Source organism: Petromyzon marinus, unplaced genomic scaffold, assembly GCF_048934315.1.
Source record: "Petromyzon marinus isolate PM22_M1 ecotype Great Lakes invasive population unplaced genomic scaffold, UKy_Petmar_22M1.pri1.0 PM_Scaffold_8, whole genome shotgun sequence".
In the NCBI taxonomy this organism is placed as follows: domain Eukaryota; kingdom Metazoa; phylum Chordata; class Hyperoartia; order Petromyzontiformes; family Petromyzontidae; genus Petromyzon; species Petromyzon marinus.
The window spans coordinates 820,142-841,491 of NW_027423688.1; the positions used below are offsets into that span (position 1 = coordinate 820,142).

The 21,350-nt window shown below is 49.7% G+C and overlaps 2 long non-coding RNA genes across 2 annotated transcripts; both read right to left on the reverse strand.

The window, feature by feature from the left end:
- Positions 1–5,740: 5,740 nt before the first annotated feature.
- On the reverse strand, positions 5,741–10,396 carry LOC142923852 (uncharacterized). Its single transcript, XR_012940892.1, has 5 exons — positions 9,981–10,396; positions 8,596–8,719; positions 7,965–8,060; positions 7,058–7,128; positions 5,741–6,624 (listed from the first exon to the last, which is right to left on the reverse strand). It is a non-coding gene; the product is annotated as an uncharacterized LOC142923852 (long non-coding RNA).
- A 184-nt stretch (positions 10,397–10,580) lies between these two features.
- LOC142923853 (uncharacterized) lies at positions 10,581–14,363 on the reverse strand. Its single transcript, XR_012940893.1, has 4 exons — positions 14,233–14,363; positions 12,948–13,113; positions 11,383–11,484; positions 10,581–11,079 (listed from the first exon to the last, which is right to left on the reverse strand). It is a non-coding gene; the product is annotated as an uncharacterized LOC142923853 (long non-coding RNA).
- Between the last annotated feature and the right edge of the window lie 6,987 nt (positions 14,364–21,350).

Sequence of the window (21,350 nt, forward strand, 5' to 3'; positions counted from 1 at the left end):
AATTTATACCTACGTGACTTTACTGAAAGAACCAAAGAGTATGGATTCCTGCAGTCACGAAAGCTTCAAATAAAGATTAAAATAGTTTAGTTTAATTTGTTTATTTTTGAACAGTTTGTCTTTCCTGTCATTTTTTGTATTTTTTTAGTTATGTTCTGACCTGCCCGATTGGACAGCTGTGAAAACAGATCTTTGTAGCTCATCGATTTCATCCAGTGTAAATAAATATTCAGATTTAAATTTTATTGACCTCTGTGCGAGTCTATGGATTTCTGAGTTTGTGGGCCTCTGTGAGTGTATGGGTCTCTGTCTGAGTCTATGGATCCCTGTGTCAGTATATAGGGTCGCCGTATGAGTCTGAGTGTCTGAAGGAATGTATGGGTCTCTGTTGGAGTCTATGGGTTTCTGGTTCTGGGTCTGAGTGGGAATCTATGGTTCTCTGAGTATGGTTGTTTGTGCGAGTCTTAAGTGCACAAACTGAACTTAAAAAGGGCATTGAGGGGTGCGGAATCCAAGTTGACTATTAAGCTCCCCGCAGTGCAAGCCAGCTCTCTAGTCGTGTCATCATACAGCCCCTGTAATTCTTTATAATAATAATTAGACTTACTCCAGGAAAGCCACGCTGAGTCATAGTAAGGTCCTGAATTTGGTTTTTATTGTAAGATCTTTTCAATCAATGAATAACGAATGCTTACACAAGTGGGGGGAAACCGGAGCACCCGGAGAAAACAAACGTATGTGAAGGGGCAGCAGGCAGCATTTTAAACCGTACAGGTGACGATGGCGATGATCCCACTTGCTATAATGCCTTCTCCTGGCCAGTCAGATGCTTTCTCCTGGCCAGCCAGGAGAAGGCACCTCAATGTCCACGGGAAGGGGGTTTCACAATATTTACTGTGTGATCCACCAACCCTTGCTGCCTTCTACAGTGCTGGATCGCAGGCTTGCGTCACCACCTTCTGGCGAGTATTTGTAGTTATTATTTAAAGCTATATAGCACTCACAAGAACGACTCAAGAGGCGCGAGGAGCCACAGACATGCAGGAAGGAAGCCACGTGGTGAGCCAGCACCAACGATTGTCCAGGCTCTACGGTACTCTATGTATGGAGGCATTATTGGCTAATTAATAACGAGTGTTTGTACAAGTGGGGGAAATCGGAGCACCCAGAGAAAAGCCACGTGTGTGAAGGGGCAGCATTTTAAACCATACAGGTGACGATGGCGATGAGTCCACTTGCTGTACTGCCTTCTCCTGGCGAGGCAGGTTATGCACCTCGACTTCCACGGGAAGAGGATTTCACAACATCATTGTGCGGTGATTTACGAACCCTCGCTGCCTTCCCCAGTGCTGGATTTGAGACGTGCACCACTAACATCAGGCGAATGATAACAACAACAACAATAACTATACTTATTACTTGGTAGCAACAGGCGAAATAAAACAACAGGCAAATTATAACAGGCCAATTAAAACAGGCGAATGATAACAGGCAAATGAAAACAGGCGAATGATAACAGGCGAATGATAACAACAGGCATATGTTTAGAACAGGCGAGTAATAACAACAACAATTATTATTTACACTTAGAACTTGATAACAACAATATTTATACTTATAACGTGATCAAGCAGGCCTCAGAGGTGCGAGGAACCACAGACAATCAGGAAGGAAGCCACTTGGTAAGCTGGCACCAACGATTGCCCAAGCTCTGTGACCCTATTGATACGTTTTTATCGACCAGATAGGGAGCGTTACGTGTGGGGGGGAAACCGCCCCCTTCGGTGCCTCCATGGTCCAATAGCTGGTCTTCTTGGCGCCACGGTCCCGAGCCCCCTAAAAGTTCCTCATGGAGCAAATCAACGGGTGGGCCATTGCCTTGTCAGGGCTCATTCATTGCTCCGGATCCCACCTGAAAATGCCAGGCGCAGATCCCCACATCATTAAAGCCACGGGTGCATTTATCCCAGATATAAACAATTGCAAACTATTTGACTATTTTTTTTTACTTTAACCAGGCAAGGCCCACTGAGCTATACAGCTCTCTTTCAGAAGCGGCCACACAATTACAGCTCAACAAATTGGCTTATTACGTGGACATTAGTAGCCAAATACTCTAAACATGTGCTAATAAATGTGGAGGGAAAACCCGGAGGATCCGGAGAAAAATACACGCGACCACGGGGAGATAGCATACAAACTCCAAATACAAAGGTGTCAGGGTAAGGATTTAATACACGACCTCCTGTATACCCTACAAAATAGTTAACATCTCGCCACCGTGGCGCCCAATTCTGATCACATGACATAGCAAAACGAACGTCGCGGTGCATAGCAATAATTCAATTGGGCAATTACTGAGCGTTCATAAACGTGAGGGGATACAGGAGTACCCAGAGAAAACCCACTCGTGCAAGGGGGCAACCCTCTATCCCATGCAGACAGAGATGGTGCTTATCCCACTTGCTGTACTGCCTTCTCCTGGCCAGCCAGGATATGCCACCTCAACACCCACTACACCATGAACTTTGTGAACCGAGTTTAAATTTCTGGCCACGGCGAACATCAGTGGCTATCTCCCTCTTCCTCTCTCGTCCCTGCTATTATCTCCCTCTTCTTCCCGCGTCCCTCCCACTATCTACCTCTCCAATCCGTCCCACCATCTCCCTCTTCCTCCCTCGTCCCTCCCACCATCTCCCACTTCCTCCCCAGTACCTTCCACTATCTCCCTCTTCCTCCCACTTGGCTCTACTAGTAATCTCCCTCTTCTCCCGTCCCTCGCACTATCTCCCTTTTCTTCCCCCATCCTTCCCACTATCTCCCTCTGCATCTCCAATCCCTCGCACTCTCTCCCTCTTCCTTCCTCTTCCTTCCCACTATCACCTTCTTACTCTAACCGATCTGCCTAATCCTCCCAAATAACTCCCACTATCTCCCTCTACTTCCCCAGTCGCTCCAACTATCTCCCTCTTCATTCCCCTTTCCTGCCACTATCTCCCTCTTCCGCCCCCTTCCCTCCCACCATCTCCCTCTTCCTCTCCCGTCCCCCCCGCTATCTCCTTCTTTCTCTCACATCCCTCCCACCTCCTTACTCCCCCGTCCCTCCCACTATCTTCTCATCCTCCCCCATCCATCCCACGATCTTCCTCATCCTCTCCCGTACCTTCCGCACCTTCCTTATTTAACACCATCAGGTTCACAGACTCGCCCTCGCTTCTCCCAGTCAAATAGCCTAGCTTAGACACAACCCCCACCATGTTACACTGACGGCATCGACCGAGACAGCCAACAACTATCCGGCCGCCCAATTATCTAGTGAAGACGGCAGCGACCAAGTCGGCAAAGACGACAGTGCCGACGAGACGACTCCACTTCCCAGAACGTGCAACCACGAGCTCTCGCTCTCCGCTGCTTTTATCCGACTCGGCCGCGCCTCCCTTCTCCAACCCACGAGCGGGTTCCAGTGTCTTCCAGGGAGGGTCTCTATGATCCTTGCCCCAGTGCCTCCGCCCTGCTGACAAACCCGCATGAGGCTCACTGGCGTGTGTACTCCCCGTCCACCGCAGTTGCCGCTGCTGGACAACAACTATTACTCTACAGTTGTACTGCCCCTCTGTACCGTGCCCCCGAGCCATCAACACGGACTCACAGCATCAACACAGACGCACATGATCAACACAGACTCACAGCATCAACAGACTCACACGATCAACAGACTCACAGCATCAATACGGACTCACACCATCAACACGGAAACAGGGTCAGTGAGCAAGATGGCGGATGAGTGCATACATGATGTGAGTGGTGGTGAGTTCAAGTTAAGCACCCAGTTTTAAATCTTATTTACTCCCACCATCACCACCACCCTACATACAAGTCGGAAGTAAATGCCTACACACCCTACATACAATCGTCAGTAGTAGTGGGGAGAAGAGGGCATCAGTGGGGGCGAGGCATGAAGCGTTGAGAAGCCCTCAGATACTCCATAAAACCCCGAGTTTCATGGAGTATAATTTTCAGCATTACAGTTCCATTTTTTTTACGTTAACAAATGTCTCGCCATATATTACACCGTATAGGTAACTAGATTGGGCGAGGGATGGTCTTTTTTGTTGAACAATCAATAAAGCTACGGTGTCGTACTGTGCCCGTATCCGTGTACGGTACTGTGCACTAAAGGAAGAAAAATGGAGCGGCTGAACCTCACTGCCTCCTTACCGGAGGCTGTAAACATCAAGTGACCTGAAAACTGCGATGGGACGTGAAAGACAACATGGAGAGACAAGAGGGCGCCACGTGTGTTCTTCCATGGCAGCAGCAGCATCAACGCAGGCAATGAGGTTCAAATGGGCACAGGAACTTTGAGGTGGACCCACGAGGGTTTGAGCCACAGCGGCGTGCAATCGGCGACCTCTATACGCTTGGCGCAATCCGCACCGTCATTTCACGGAGCCCTTGTCCACTCGACGAGTGCGACGACGCCGTCCCACCGTCATTCGGCGCCTCGTGGTGACATCACAACAGCAAAGCGACAGGTGTTGTTTATTCATTTCTTGAGGCAATTCGAGGGCCCGGTTACATCGCGTTGTGATACACGCACACACCGTCAACATATACTACACCGGTTATAAAAAAAAAAGCAGGGGATAGAAAGGTGGGGGAGCGGACCCGACCACAGGTATTGTTTAAAAGACGTCAAGCGGACCGGGGGTTTTAAATGCAAGTCCATGCGGACACCAACATCCGAACGATTGTACCAATAAATCCTGAACCTTCTGGAAGATTTCAGCTCCCGCTGGTTTGGATCAGGGTGATGTTGGGGCAAATTCCATTAATTGGGAAAGGTGGCAATCTTGTGGGAATGTCCTCGCCAGAGAAGAAACTTGTCGCTTCCATGTTTTATTTTCATCCGACGTCCCATTAGCGAGATCCAGAGCGTGACGGACTCATATGGAGTCGGCCTCCTGTAATTTTTCTGGTCTCATTCTCACCACAGGTGAAGGCAGAGCCACACATCAACGTGCCAATGGGGCCACGGTTGAAGTGGTGGGGCCACGGTTGAAGTGGCGGTGGCCACGGGTCATGTGGCCTCTATGTATTTTCCATGTTGAAGGCCGATTGCCCCAAACATTGCCCGTCATATGCAGTGTCACTGAATAACGTGTGAAACATACTGTAGCATATACAAAATTGTATTTTCTTCATACATTAAATACAATAAACACAATAAACATGAAATGCGTATAGGACATTTATAACTCTCTCAATGACCAAACTTGTATTTTATGAACACACTTATACGAGCAAAATATGACAAAAGTGTTCCAGATTTCAGTTTCAATTGAGACTGAAATCCGGAATCATTACCCCCTACTGACAGACTAATAATACCCGCTCGCAGGCCAAGTGCTGATTCACCTTGGGGCCTCGCCTGGTATAGAGGTCGTGGGTTAAATCCCGACGCCTGTATATCTGGAGTTTGCATGTTCTCCCCGTGACCGCGTGGATTTTTCTCTGGGTCCTTCGGTTTTTCCCTCCACATTTAGAAACATGCGTTTAAAAGTATTTGGCTGCTATATATTTCTGCGTGACAAGCCACTTTATAGCGCTTTCATTTGTGGCCCGGTCGTTCCTGAAAGAGAGCTATACAGCTGAGTGGGCCTTACCTGGTAAAATAAAAAGAGATTAGTTTTGTTAGTTTATTTTGTGCCACAGGGGGACAGCTACAGGGGGGGGGTGCCCATTAAAATGGTCGAGATGAGATGCAACTTAAGGCGCTTGTGACTTCCCAAAAATATTATTTATGGCAGGTTTTCACATCTAAACATCCCGGGTGGCATTGAAGCCAAGAGCTCCCACCCTAGGTGAGTAGCTACGAGAGCGGTGCTGTGCACGGCGACACGCCACTTTCTCCATCTGCCTGACTTGGTATTTTCTTTTTTGTTACTTAAATAAATGTTAATGTTTCGTTTTGTGTACGCGTGTATGTACACCGTTTGGGGAGCGGTGGTGCAGCAGTTAGCGCACTACGAACTCAGCCATCTGAGTACATGGTGTGGGGTGTGTATAACATCGCAAAACTGGGGAGGACAAAGGCAGCCAGACGTGGGGCTGGCCACACAACCACTTCTGTGCCATGCCGGCCATCATAGGTGCTACCCGTTAACAGCACTTGCCCCAGCAATCTGTTAACGGCGATACGGAGTACCTTTGTCTTTTTGTGCAATTGTGTGCTTCTGTGTGCGACGCATGCGACGATGTGCATGTTTGTGTTTGATAAATGTACATCCGCAATGTGTGTGTGACGCGTATGATGCACGTGTGTGACGACGGTTGGAACAGCGATTCACGCACTGCCCTATCCACGCGGCGACCTCTCCTCAACGTCTCGAGCCTCGGCGGAGAGCGCCGCGAGGTTCGACTCCAACTCCGGCTTTCCAGGGACAAACCCCCCCCCCCCAATGCCCCTCCCCCCAGGCCCATGGGGGGGGGGGGAAGTCGCTCCCCTCCCTCACTCCACGCTCAGGAACTTCCTCTTCTTCGCCGTGTTCATGTACGGTCGCCAAGGCCACTCCACCTCGGCGGTGGCCGCGTTGTCCAGCGTGCCCAGTTTAATCTCATAGACTGCGCGACACACAAAAGCAAAGATCCCCCCCATGCAGCCTTTAACAGACGGCGTGGGAAAAGCGCTGTTCGTGTGTTAGCATGTAGGAAAGCCAGCACGGCACACCAAGGGGTGGGTGTGGGTGGCCAGCATTACGTCCGATCATCTTTGAATTTACACATCGCATCCGGGGTGGGGGAATGCGAGTCGGGTCACGGTACAGCGAATGCGACCAGAGCAGCGACCCCACTGACTCAAGTTCCGATCCGCTCTACAAGTCACCCGCGGGCCACCTAGCCCGAGGCTAGACTCTTACATTCAGCCCATCATCCTCTCAGGGGTCGATAAAATTTACAACCACTTCGTAGGGAAGTCCACAAGGAATGTGGAATTTCCACCGCCTCTGCAGGGGTGTAAAGTGGAGACGAGTAACAATGTGTCAGGCAGACTTACGCTCCATCTCGAATCACGGTCCCACCTCCTTCAACTCGATGTCCTTGCCGTCGCGCTTGTAGACGTTGTGCCTGTTGGGAGGGGGGAAGGGGGGCACAGAAGTCACGGGAGGGGTGGCGGCAAGTCACACGGACGGCGCTGGACTCTCATTACGTGTCCTCGCAGACGTTTGCCAGTTAGAGGCCAGCGGCCACACTGTTTAAAACTGCGGATGCATTAGCAAATGAACAACATTACGCGCCTTCAGCTTCAGAGATGGCGTTAAATAAAAACTCTGTGCTGTTGCTCGAAAACTAAAGTAAAACGAAACTATTTTTATTTTACCACTGAGCTATGTAGCTCTTTTTCACATAAAAATGTATAGCAGCAAAATACTCGAAATTCAAGTTTCTAAATGTGTAGGGAAAAACCCGGAGGACCCGGAGAAAAATCAAAGTGACCAGGAGGAGAACATGCAAACTCCGAATATACAGGCGGACACACAGCACCTGGCCCAAAAGTCTGCTCACTCTTTCCCATTCCGAGACATCTGCAAGTTGCCGGGTGGTAGGTGTCACGTTCACCGCTGAATCTCGGTACGCGCGAGCGGCTCGGCGTTAATTTTATTTATAGAGGCGTAGCGCTGCTGTTTTTAAAAGGCGTTGCCCTCACCGCAGAGAACCGTAGTGACACGACCGGCACTCTATGGAACAAAACTGTGCCACACGCCCTCCCGCATAGTCTTATGGGAGCAAAAGGTATGTCTTCAGGTCAGAAGACGTACTTGAGTTTTTCTTACGGTTCCGTTTCGACGACGTATATGTACATCATGGAAATGAGAAAGGGTTATAGCCTATACGAGGGATCTTTGTGCTTTGGGGATGGGGGAGGAAGATGTGGGTGAGACTGGCACGGTGCCCGCACGCACCCTCTTTCCGAGTCGCGACGTGAAGTTGTGCATCACGAGGTGTTGGAATGCCTCGGACATCATGTCCACGTCCGGATGTCGTGCCGCATCACCACGCTCGAGAGTGTCAAGTACACCGTGGCATCGTACCACGTGTCACATGAACAGCATGCCGGAAAGTTAGACACACCACAGGTGTCACACAGACTGTACTGGAGAGTTAAACAGACTGCCCTTCCATCTGCGGCATCATACCACATCACACCACATACACAGTTAAAACACCACAATTCCATGTCTGCAGCGTCATACTACACACCGCACATCGTACGCACAGCTAAATACACCTCCATCCCCGTCTGTTGCACCGCATCACACACGTCACACCATGCATCACACCGGGGAGCGGGAGCGGAGTAGCTATCTCATTACACTACAAATCCGGTGACCTGACTTCGATTTCCGGTGTGTCCAAGCATCGACAGTGGGGAGACAAAAGGGGCCAGATGCGGTAATGACCACACCACCCACCCCGCCGTGTGCCCTGCCGGCCTTCGTAGGTCGCTCGACAAACAGCATTTGCCCTGACAGCCTGTTAAAGGCTACACGGGGGAGCTTTGTCGACTGCGGTGCGTGCGCGTGCCTGGCATACCGCGGTGCTCATGCAGGACAATGAAGTCGTTGACGGCGTTGACGCAGCACGCCCACACCAGCGCCTGCAGCTTGTGGCCTCCGTGGTTCATCGGCTGAGCGTTCGGCAGGATCAGCTTCATCTCCTGCGGTGGTGGTGGGAGGGTGGTGGTGGTGTGGTAACATGACAGCAAGCGGTCACACGCCGAGTCCGCTCTTCCCACCGGCGTCCGTCCCGGCCACGCTGCTTTCGCCCCCCCCACTTCCCCGCCCCCCCACTGTATCCGACTCGGGTTGTGTTGTTTGTTTTTTCCATTGCGGAAGCCGAGCCGAGCCATGCCGGTATACGGGGTCGCCAAACCCCGTGTTGGCACAACTGGGATGCACCATTGGAAAAACTTTACTATTTTTATTTTACCAGGTAAGGCCCACTGAGCTATGCAGCTCTTTTCCAGAAGCGACCTGGCCACAAATCATAGCTCAACTAAGTGGCTTATCGCCATGTGGAAATTTATAGCAGCCAAATACTCTTAAACGGACGTTGATTCTAAATGCGGAGGGAAAAACCGGAGGACCTGGAGAGAAATCCACGCGACTCCTCGGAAAGAGGCACGCAACTCCAAATATACAGCAGGCATCAGGGTCAGGATTGAACCTGCGACCTCCTGTATACCAGGTGAGGGAGTTAACATCTCGCCACAGTGGCGCCCCCAATGGTACATCTTTCCGTGACCACCGACCGTGCGTAGTGCTACAGTAGATACATTTTCGATGAATGGAAGGGATCGGTCATCGCGAAAAGGCGGACTGAATCGCGAGGAATGAAGTTGACAAAAGCTGCATGCACCAAACCAAAGTGTCCAACGCTCCACCACTTACGACCCCCCCCCCCCCCCCACAAAGCCTCCACCTTTCATCAACAACCAGATTTCTTCTGGTTAACTCAACGGATGCGAGTTGTCTCACACTGCACAAGCCCGATGATTGGTCGACACGACTCGTGTGAGGTGCAAGGAACTGATTCTAAAGCCGATAGAGAACACGTGTGTGTGTGTGCGGTAATTTAGCAGTTAGCATGCTGCCCCACAAACCTAGTGACCCGAGGTTTATTTCCGTTCATGGCCAACACCAGTGGCGATTATCTGAACTGGTCCTGGGCCTCCCCTAGATCAACTCAGCCTCAAACGAGTACCTAGTGCGGTGTTTAAACATCATTACCAGAGAGATAAAGGTGGCCAGTTGTGGTGCTAGCCACCTACACCCTCGCAAACAGCACCTGTCCCAAAAACCTGTTAAGGCTATATGGGGGACCTCTGTCTTTGCGCGCTTGTACACATGCAATACACGAGGACCCACATTCCTCGTGTGACCCCAAACCCTGTAGCCCCTGTGACCCCGTGCCCGCACCTTGATGAACTGCTTGAGGAGGGAGCTGGGGTCGCGTGAGGTCGTCGCCATGATGTGTGGGTCCTTCACGCCGGCTCAGCGGTACTCGTCATCCATGTGGCTGCTCACTCCTACTGACACGGGGGGGGGGGTGGATAGAAAGAGGTGGTAGATGGGGCAGGGGGGACGGAGAGGGTAGGTTATCATTTGCCATACTTCACCGTGCAGGTGAGTGAAGGTGTGTGTGTGGGTGGATGGATGGAAGGAGCGACCAGGAATGGTTGAGAATATCACTCTGCAGTGATCGCGTTGATTTTGTGTAGCGAGCTGAGCAATAATGAGACCTGGATGAGTCCCAATTGCAAGAGTGGGTGGGTGATATGGCAGGTGAGTGGGTAAATTGAGTAAAATGATGAGTGAGTGAATGAGTGCGTCAGTGCATGTTAAACCTCTTTGTTACAGCACGTAGCCAACCGTGGTAATCGGAAGTGTGACAAACTAACCACAAAAAGTAGTTCTCAAGAAATGAGTTTGTCAATCTAGACGATGATTTAAAAGTGCAAAGCTCCAGTGGCTTCCTAATATTGTAAGGAAGACCGCTCCAGAAGGAAGACTGCTCCAGAAGCACACGTTATGTGGTGACCACGGCCTTCATTTGACATTCCACAAAAATTTACGCCAGCCATCACACACACACGGCCGACTCTTTTTCCACGTTCACGCCACGGGATTTTTCAAAGTCCACTTGGGAAGCAATCGCCGTGCAGTATTTACGGTCAACGCAACTGCGGCATTAAACCCATTAAACCGGTGGGGGGGGGGGGTTGAGGGCCCGCCGTTCTCGAACCGCGAACCTCCGCGGCAAAACACGGTGCCACCGCTTGGCAGGAAGGACCGACGGCGAGCCGGGGATGCGCGCCGACTCGGCGTGTCTAGCGGGCGGAGACGCGCGACGCTTATCCCTCTGCCTCGGGAGTCTCGCGAGAAGGAAGAGAGAGAGAGATGCGAGGAGACGTGATGGTGAGGGATGTGAGATCACCCTCCCCTCCCTGGTCGAACTCCACGGCCTTCTGGAGTTCAAGCGCCTCCCACCGCAGGTCCGTAGGCAGCACCAGGTTTTCTTCGGTGACGAGGTCAGGGGGACAGGGGGCAGTGGGTGGGGGGCGGGCAGGGGAGAATTAACAAGGAAGAAAAATCATGCGCACGCATGGATTCATTCGGAAACGCTTTCCAACGTGCGGTTGTCTTCTCGCCTGTATTGTCAGACCGTCTTGTCCCATCTTAGTCCGTCTTGCGTGTCTCATTGTCTCTAGATCCGTCTCTAGTCTGTCTTGCGTGTCTCAACGTCTCTAGTCTGTCTCGCTGTCTCTCGTCCGTCTTGTCGTCGCGACCCCATCTCTAGATCCGTCTCGCCGCCCGTTACCATCGAGCGCCCTCTTGAGCTGCGCCTTCTCCTCTACGAGGACCTTCTTGGCCTCCTGCGCCTTGCGGTAGAGGTACTCGCCGTGCAGTTGCGCCTCCTCAGCTGCACCACCAAACAAAGACAAAGATCCCCCATGTAGCCTTCGACAGGACTGTCGGGTGCAAGTGCTGTTAACGAGCAGCACCTTTGATACACGAAGGGGGGTAGGTGGCCAGCACCACATCCGGCCGCCTTAATTTCCCCAGTGGCGATGTTTACACAACGCATCAGGTACTCATTTGAGGCTGAGTTGACCAAGGGGAGGCCCAGGAACGGAATCGTCACCAGTGTTGGCCGTGAGCGGGAATTGAACTCGGGTCGCTGGGTTAGTAGTGCAGCGTAGTGCTAATCGCGAGACGACCATAAACAACAACCGCCATTCGCCACGAAGTGGTGGAGATGTCACCACGGCGCTCGTGCCAGGCTACGTGCAGGTTAAGGCCACATGAAGCGTCGAACGCCCGCTGGCAGCAGGAGGTCACAGACAGACAGACCCAGGTTGCCATTGGTTGCTTGACTGAGATGACTGGCCGATGCACCACCTGTGCCCCCTACTGTGCTACACTACCGCTCCAACCTACACAAACTCTCTTGGGCTATACTCTTTGGTTCTTTCGGTAAAGTCACATAGGCATAAAATATAAAATAAATTAAATCACGACGTTTCGGGCACAACACAAGCGTCCATCATCAGGTGGGACAAACCACAGCAAGAAACAATTGCCGACGTGGGCAAAAGAGCTGCTGTAAACAAGAGACTATATAGGTAAGAGAAGGGGGGAGGATCAGGGAGGAGAGATAGAGAGGGGGGGTATGAGGGGAGTGCTGAAGAGAGCGGGGCTGGGAGTGGGAAGCTTAAGAAATTAGAGATGCGGAAAGTTAAGGCAACACCATAAAGCAGTTAAGGTTTTACCTGGTTAATAACATTCTTCCAATGATTACTCAATTTGTATCCATCTTCTCGGTTGAAGTTATGTCTGTGTTTATATATCTGGATGGCTTGATGAACAAACCTTTGATAGTAGCCCGAAGGTTTGCAGAGCGGCACCACGATACTCCTAGCGACGTCGTTGATTAATGTCTGTAATTAATATCGATGGTGAATCTCTGTAATTAATATCGATGATTCGATTCCACGAGAACAGATTCCACAAGAATCGATTCCACAACTATTTTAGTAAAGCGAAGTACGCGATTCGATTCAAACGTGTTCGTTCCGGTCTCATCAGAATCGGTATTGATTCTGTGCTGGAGGAATCCAATGAGCTATAAAGCTCTTTGATCAAAGATGTGCCAGTAGAGGGCACGGGGTCATAACGTCACAACAAACAATACAAAAACGATAGGAGTGCAAAGGGAATGGTAGCAAACCACTAAAAATAGATTAAATAAACCATATAAGTTCATACTCTTTGGTTCTTTCGGTAAGAAGTCTCGCTCTCCGTTCCACCCACTACAACTGGCGTCAGAAGTAGCCAAATAGTAAGATGAATCGCTATAATGGAGACGCGAAGAAAAACTCGTACCAGGGCTCCAGTGGAAGAGGAGGACGACTCAACACCACTGGGGTTGGCAGCCCCGGAAGGGGGAGGAGAAGCGACGCCGGCCGAGCTGCTCACTGCCCGGCCGCCCGGCGGCTCACCACCGTCGGAGAGGGCGCTTCAGGTGGCTCACTCCCGCCTCGCCCAACTCCTGCACGCGGCGGCATCCATCCTCGACGAAATACATCGCGGGTTATAACCACAACAAATATAATCACAATCACTGCGACCATAATCGCCGTAACCACAAATATAATCATAACCACCAGCTACATAACCACAAGTATAAACACTACTGCCACAAATATAACCATAACCACCACAACCATAACAACCAACATAACCACCACAACAACCACAATGATGCTGATACACTCTCACACCATGTGGGTCCCCTTGTCTCCTTGTGTCTCCCTGTGGGTGAGTGGATGGGTTGGCGAGAGAGTCGGTGGGTTGGCAAGAGAGTCGGTGGGTTGGTGAGAGAGTGGGTGGGTGGCAGAGTGAGTGACCGGTGGCAGTGGGTGACCGGTGACTAAGTGGGTGGGTGGCAGTGGGTGACCGGTGACCAAGTGGGTGGGTGGCAGTGGGTGACCGGTGACGAAGTGGGTGAGAGAGTGGGTGGCTGAGTGGGTGGCTGAGTGAATTGGTGAGTGGATGAGTGCCAGAGTGGGTGGGTGAATGGCTGAGTGGGTGGGTGAGAATCAGTATGTTTTTGCTGGAGGAATCCGATGAGCTATGAAGCTCTTTTTCATAGATGCCCAGAGAGTGGCTGAGTGGGTGGCTGAGTGAGTGTCGGTGGGTGTGAGTGGGAATGAAATCTAACCTGCACCTCTGCATTGCAAATCCAGCGAGCTAACGCCCTGCGTGTGGTGGGGTAAAGTGCGGGCATGGCCACTTTGCTCCAACACGTCCGGACCAGCGTGGAAGAGTAGACCAAATACCTCTATATAGCGGCCTCTAGTGGATGCCTTTTTCCAGCAGCAGGCGATTCGCCTCCACAACAAACCCGTCCCTCCAGGGATAAAAACACACGGCAGTCTGGGAGTGCCTCTCATCAGCTATGGCTCAACACGAGGGCCACTCTGGGGCCGGTTTCCACCGTCAGCGCCTCATCATCAGCAGCAGCAGGGCCGGGCTCTGCTTGAAGCAGCGCCGTGAACTCAGCAGGCGTCTAGGACGTGACGGCTGTGGGCCAGGCGCCTCCTCCTCTGTCTCCCCCCACCGCCGCCGCCGCCACTGCTGACGTGGACACACCGCGCGAGGTTCTGACCTTCAGGCTGAGTCGACGTAGAGGAGGCCCAACGAGCCGCCGCTTCAGAAGATTTCGCGACCCACTGACGGTGGCCGTGAGCGGGAATCCAAATCAGCTGCTCGCCACCCACAATCCACAGCGCGCGCCGCCTCCACTCGCCCCCTGCCTGACCGGAAGTAGCAGCGGGGGGAGGGGGGTGGGCAATGGGGGCGTGAGGGGGGGGGTTGAGGGGGAGCATGGGCGGGGGTTGCCAGGGGGGCAAGGGGGGTCGCGAGGGGGGGGATGCTTGGGGGGGGGGTTGTGAAGGGGGAGGGGCAGGGGGGGAAAGAGGGAGCATGGGGGAGGAGCTTAGGTGAGGGGGAGGAGCTAATGGCTATTACACCACGCCGCGTCTCGCGCCACGTGCTTCGCCTGGCAGTTTGGCCGTTAGGCGTGGAACCGAGCTGTGGGTGAGTGGTGGCGGTGGTGGTGTGAGTCTTTCTATGTGAGTCTGTGTGTGAGTCTCTCTAAGTGAGTCTCTCTGTGTGAGTCTCTCTGTGTGAGTCTGTGTACGTGTGTGTGGGTCTGTGTGAGTCTGTGTGTAGCAGTGACCCGGTCTCAAATGAGTACCTGGTGCGATGCGTAAACATCGCCACTGGGGAGACAAAGGCGGTCGGGCGTGGTGCTAACCACCCACCCCTTCGTTTACCGTGCCGGCCTTCATACGTACTGCTGGCTAACAGCACTTGCCCCTACAGCCTGTTAAGGCTCTATGAGGATCGTTGTCTTTGGTGTCCTGTATTAGCAGGAGGAGTGGTGGTGTTAACGTTGGTGGTATTAGTGGTGGTGGTGTTAGTGATGGTGGTGTTAGTGGTGGTGTTTGTGGTCTTAATAATGGTGGTGTTGGTGTTAGTGATGGTGGTGTTAGTGGTGGTGGTTGTTCGAGGTATTGTTGCTGGTGTTAGTGATGGTGGTGTTGGTGGTATTAGTGGTGGTCGTGTTAGTGATGGTGGTATTATTGGTGGTAGTGTTAGTGGTGTTAGTGGTGGTGGTGTTGGTGGTGGTGGAGTTGATGTTGGTGGTGGTGTTTTTAGGGTTCGTAGTGTTAGTGGTGGTGTTAGGAGTGGTGTTAGTGCTGGTGTTAGTTGTGGTGTTAGTTGAGGGGAGTGGTAGTGTAGCGGTTAACGTGCTGCGCTACAAACCTGGCGACCCGGGTTCGATTTCCGCTCACGGCCAACACCAGCAACGATTATCTGAACTGGTCCTGGGCCTCCCCTAGGTAGACTCAGCCTCAAATGAATACCTGGTACGATGTGTAAACATCGCCGCTAGGGAGACAAAGGCGGCCAGGCGTGGTGTTAGCCACCCACCCCCTCGTGTGCCATGCCGACCTTTATAGGTGCTCGCTAGCAGAAATTGCCCCTACAGTATATTCAGGCTATACGGGGGATCTGTCTTTGTTAGTGGTGGTGGTGTTAGTAGTGGTGTTAGTGGTGGTGCTAGTGGTGGTGTTTGTCGCGGTGTTGCTGGTGTCCGAACAAAGGAGCGACGCTCACAACAACGACCTTTGACCTGGGCGGCTGAAATGTAGCACGTTGGCACAGTCATCTCAGTCAGTCAACTCTTGGCACCTGGGTCTGACCTGTGACCTGTCAGTGAGCCTTCAGCATTTCACGTGGTCTCAAAGTGCACCTGGCCTGGCATTTGCTGCTGCTTAGTGGCAAATGGCGGTCTTTGTTGTTTTTGTTGTGTTTCGTGTTGTGGGTGAGTGGTGAGGTTGTGAGTCTGTGATGATGATGATGTGAGTCCGTGTTGATGATGAGAGTCCGCATTGTGACATGACGCGTGTTTAGACATGAGTATTGTCGCACACCATCGGTTTTGTGTGACCCTCACCTGCGTCTCCCGCTCTCCACGCAGAGACCCGGACCGTGCGAGAAACGCAGTGAGCTCTGAGCACCCTACTCTGCAAGTTGCTGCCATGGAGGTACGTGTGGCTCTTCAACTCGTGTGGTAAAATATGGGTGGACGTGTGTTTTCCCCTCGACTTGTGCCTACCTGTCACCTACCTGTATACCTGGATGTGCTTCTCCTTGTCCGCCTGAGTATGTGTATGTCTATCAGAGTGTGTCTCCGAGATCCTGTTGGTGTGCCTGCCTGTCTACGCGTGAGCATTTACAGCACTATTATCTATCCACTGATGAATGAGAATGCCTTCCTCCCTGAGACCTTGCTACCCCTCAAATGCTGTGATGGAATAATCCGCCAAGCGCCGATTTTGTCGCACCATCTCTCTGGTGGCTCTCCTCTCCGATGTGTTTCCTTCCTTGGCTGCCGCTCCGTTATTATTCTTCACTATCAGCCATTGTTGTCCCTCCTTGCCATGGCTCGTCATGCCCGATCCCCAATCACTCTTTAACAATTTGAACAATCCCTGCGTGTGACCTCAAAATCCACGCATCTTTCATTGTTAATCCAAGCATGGCATCTGATATTGGCCAAATATTCCAATGCTGAGAAACGACAACATCTCGGCAGGACCCTCCTGAATGTGGAGCCCAGGATCTCAGAGATGCTGGCTCAGTGCTCGCCTTCTGCACTTGCTCCAACATCTTAATCAAGCCTATGTGGTGGACCTTTGTCTTTGTGTGTGTGTAGATGAGCCGAGCTGGAGAGGCTCGGAGTAACGACACGTCTTGCACCACGTGGAGTGCGCTGTCCTCAGACGGCACCGGCTCCATCTGTAGCAAATCGCCGAAAGGTAAGAACAGTAATGAGGGACGTCACAGTGGCCACGGTAAATAGTGGGACATCATGATGGCCATGTTGCATGGGGGACGTCACAGTGCCTTTGGTGTATGAGAGATTTTATGGTGATTGTATGGGTGATGTCAAGATAGCAATGCTACATGGGGGACTTAATGGTAATCATGTTTTGATTTAAAGCTTTCGTGGCTGCAGGGATTCATATTCTTGGTTCTTTCGGTAAAATCACGTAGAAGGGCAACAATAAAATTATAAAAATATAAAACAATAAAAATCTCACGACGTTTCGACTGCAACACAAGTAATCATCATCAGGTGTGAAAACCACAGCAAGAACCACAGCAAGAAAAATTGAAATTTTCTTGCCGTGGTTTTCACACCTGATGATGATTGCTTGTGTTGCAGTCGAAACGTCGTGAGAATTGCATTATTTTATTGTTTCCCTTCTACGTGACTTTACCGAAAGAACCAAGAATATGGTAATCATGTTGCATTAGAGACTGCATCATGGTTGCCATGTTACATGGGGGACTTCATGGTGGCCATGTTGCATGGGGATAATTATCTGTGCTCTGGCCTCAGTACTGAAACAACATCAAACGCTTTCAGAATTGCTTCTGCGGCCATCTTGAATGCTCTTCCAATATTAGGAAACCACTGAAGCTATCCGCGTTTAAATCATCAAGTTTGACAACTAATATCTATACTCATTCGCTCTATCGGTAATGTCACGTAGGTAGAAATAAAATAAAACAAATCACGACGTTTCTATCGCAACACAATCAATCTTCATCAGGTGGAACAACCACAGCAATGATAAAATGCTGAAGTAGGTGAGAGAGCTGCTGTGGCAAGAGGTTATCGGTAAGAAAGGGGGGAGGAGCAAGCGGGGGAGAGAGAGGGGAGCTGCGTGAGCGCTAGGGGGAGAAGAAGTGAGGCTGGGGGGGACGTAGGCGGAGGTAGAAGTGGTAAGCTGAGTATGGGACATGGTGGGAAAGTAAATCTGAAAAATCTACCAGTACCTGGCGCGTGTGATGGAAACAACCACAACCAGTTAAGGCTTTACCTAGTTAATAACATCCATCGAATGATTGCTCAATTTGTATCCATCTTCTCGGTTGAAGTTATGTCTATGTTTGTATATCTGTATGGCTTCATGAAAAAACCTTTGATAGTTACCTGAAGGTTTGCAGAGTACCTTGGTCTCGGAAAAAAACAATATCACGCGAGCCCACAGCGTTATAACAATGGTCAGACACGGCAGAGGTATTGGTTCTGCGATGTTTCAGATCTGCCTTGTGTTCGCTAACACGGTCCGTGACATGTCAATTCATTTTCCCAATGTAACTGCTACCGCAGGTAAAACTCAGTTTGTCGACTCCAGGATATTGCATGTCAGGATCGGATTAGATCACGGATTTTGTGTACTGTATTGAATCAGACTTGGATCTTGTGTTTGTTTAAGATTTTGGAAATATTTTTGGTAACACCTGCTATGTATGGTAAAGTGATGGTTTTGATAGGCGTCTCAGTGGATTGTTTCTACATGGTTGGAGAAACAGCTTTGCGAATAATGCTGTCCCAGTACCCATTCATCTTAAGAGTCTGGTGTACGTGTTCCAGTTCACTGGCTTGGTGGTGTTGGTTGCAAATGCAGTGGCCCTATGGTGTAGTGGTTTGATGAGGGAATTCTTCTGCGCCGGATGGTGGTGGGAATTAGGTTTTAGATAGGTCTCTTCTCAAACAAAACATCCAGGAATTAGTAGCTTACCATCCTTCTCCACTTCCATGGTGAATTTGATGGATGGGTGTATGGAATTTATGTTGTTGAGAAATTGATTCAATGTTGGCAGGCCATGTGGCCAAATGACGAAAGTGTGATCTATGTATCTCTTCCACAAGGAAGGACGTTGGGTGCATGTCTGGATGACATCAGTTTCAAATTTCTCCATGAAAACATTCGCTATCACTGGTGATAAGGGGGGACCCATGTGGGTACCTTGATTTTGTTTGTAGAAAGTACCATTCCTGGTGAAGTAAGTGCCGGTTCAGCGTTTCTACTGCTGCATGATTTTTTTTCCGCCTGAGGACGACCGCTTGTGTTGCGATCGAAACGTCGTCATTTATTTTATCCATATGTGACTTTACCGAAAAAAACAAAGAGTAAATGTTAGTAAGGCAGTTCCTAACCAAAGTTGGTCCATGTTGGACCAAGTCTTCAATTATTGCTAAGGTGTCAGGTACAGGAACCTTGGTGAACAGAGAGACTACATCAAAGCTGACGAGCAAATCATCTGGGGACAGTGAAATGCCTTTGATTAGAGAGATAAAGTGAGCTGAGTTTCATACTGCTGAGGTAGTCTTGCCCGTGAATGGAAGCAAGGTCTCAGACAGAAATTGGGCCAGTTTGTAGGGAGGTGAGTTGATAGTGGAAACGATGGGTCGAAGTGGAGTATCTTCTTTATGGATTTTTGGAAGACCATATAATCTGGGTGGTCTATTAGCAGAAGGTTTTAGGGAGAACTGCTTGAATGGTTCGATTAGAGAAGTCGAATTGGTAATGATATTGTTTGTTTTTATAGCCAGGCAGTTGGTCGGATCTTTGTTGATTTTGGTGTAATTGCTATCATTAAGAAGGTCCTGGATTATGTTGCTGAATGTGGTTTTATCCATGATGACAGTAGCATTGCCCTTGTCGGCTGAGAGGATGACTTTGTCCTCTCTATTTTTTAATTTGGTGAATTCAGAGCGCTCGTCCTTGCTGATGTTATTAATAGGATTCTTAGCATTTTTAAAGATGGTGGCAATTTTAAATCTTGCCACGTCTGTCGGGATGTGTCCCAAGCCTTTGAGGGCTACATCTACCTGGGTTTTTATATCATCCACTGGGATGTGTTTGAGGGTGACAGCAAAATTCAGCCCTCTAGCTAGTACCGATTTTAGGCTATCGGAGATTGTGCTGTTACTCTGATTAATAGCAGTCTTTTTTATGTGTGGATCTGGTTTCTTTTTTGACAAGTTATTGAATTTAGCAATAAGGTTAACCTTGCATTTGGAAGACATTGTTGTGGCAGAAGAAGCAGTCATGTTATCTACAAGGTTCCAATCAGATGCGGACATTTTATCTTTTGATTTAAAGCTTTCGTGACTGCAGTAATTCATATTCTTAGTTTTTTCGGTAAAGTCACGTTGAAGGGAAACAACAAAATAATAAAATATATATAAAACAATAAAAAAATTCTCACGACGTTTCGACCATAACTCAAACGGTCATCTTCAGGTGTGTTGGACCAACACCTCGGCCGTGACAGATCATTGTTATAATTCAGTAGGCTCACATGACATTGACTTTTCCAAGACAGAGGTTCTTTGTAAGCCATCTGGCTTCCATGAGAGATTCGTTCATGAGGCTATCCACATATACAAGCACAGAGACAATTTCAACCGAGAAGATGGATTCTATCTTAGCAATCATTGGAAAGATTTGATAAACCATTTCAGGTCTTAATTGATTGTTCACGCTTACAGTGGCTTTCAGACAGCATACATTATAAAAAATAAAAAAAAATAAAAAAAAATTCGTCTCCCCCCTCCTCTTTTCAGAATATAGATGGACTAGTCCTAAATAAACTGCCAAATCGTTGCGCATGGCGCTAACGTTTTTTATAAATAAATAAATGCGCCGTTTAAAAATAAATTTATGCAAACCAACACACCTGAAGACGACCGTTTGAGTTATGGTCGAAACGTCGTGAGAATTTTTTTATTGTTTTATATATATTTTATTATTTTGTTGTTTCCCTTCAACGTGACTTTACCGAAAAAACTAAGATTATGACTTTTTATCTGTTAATGTTAAGTGTGATTGTAGGAGACATTTGTCTAAATTATCAAGTTCAAGCCGGAGTATTCTTATCCTCTCTGAGATTAGAGGAAGGCTAGCTCTGAATAAGATCCGTTTAGAGTTGGGTTAAGTGACAGAAGCAGATGTGAGTTTAAATGTGGTCGGTATTATCTTGTTGTCGCGGCATCTCTTCAGAAAGGTGAGTGACTCGATCATGTGAGCCTTCTTGTCTCGCAGTCTGTTAAAGGTTCTAACAGATGTGTGGAACCTATTTGCGTGGTTAGTTTATTAACCTTCCCCCACACTGTTGATTAGCACCATTGGCTACATGCGGTGCAAAAGAATTTCAACATACATAGCTGGGATTGGCAAAAACATCCCAATCCTGAAATATTTACCCTATAAATTGCTCAAAATTTTGGTTCACACACCTGTTGTTGTTATTCTCCTCGTGCCTACAGAAATCCTGGCTCACTTTGGCCCTCACTTGACCGACCGCGAAAAGCTGGAGCTCGCAGCCATGCAAGAAGTGTGGTACTTTGCGCTC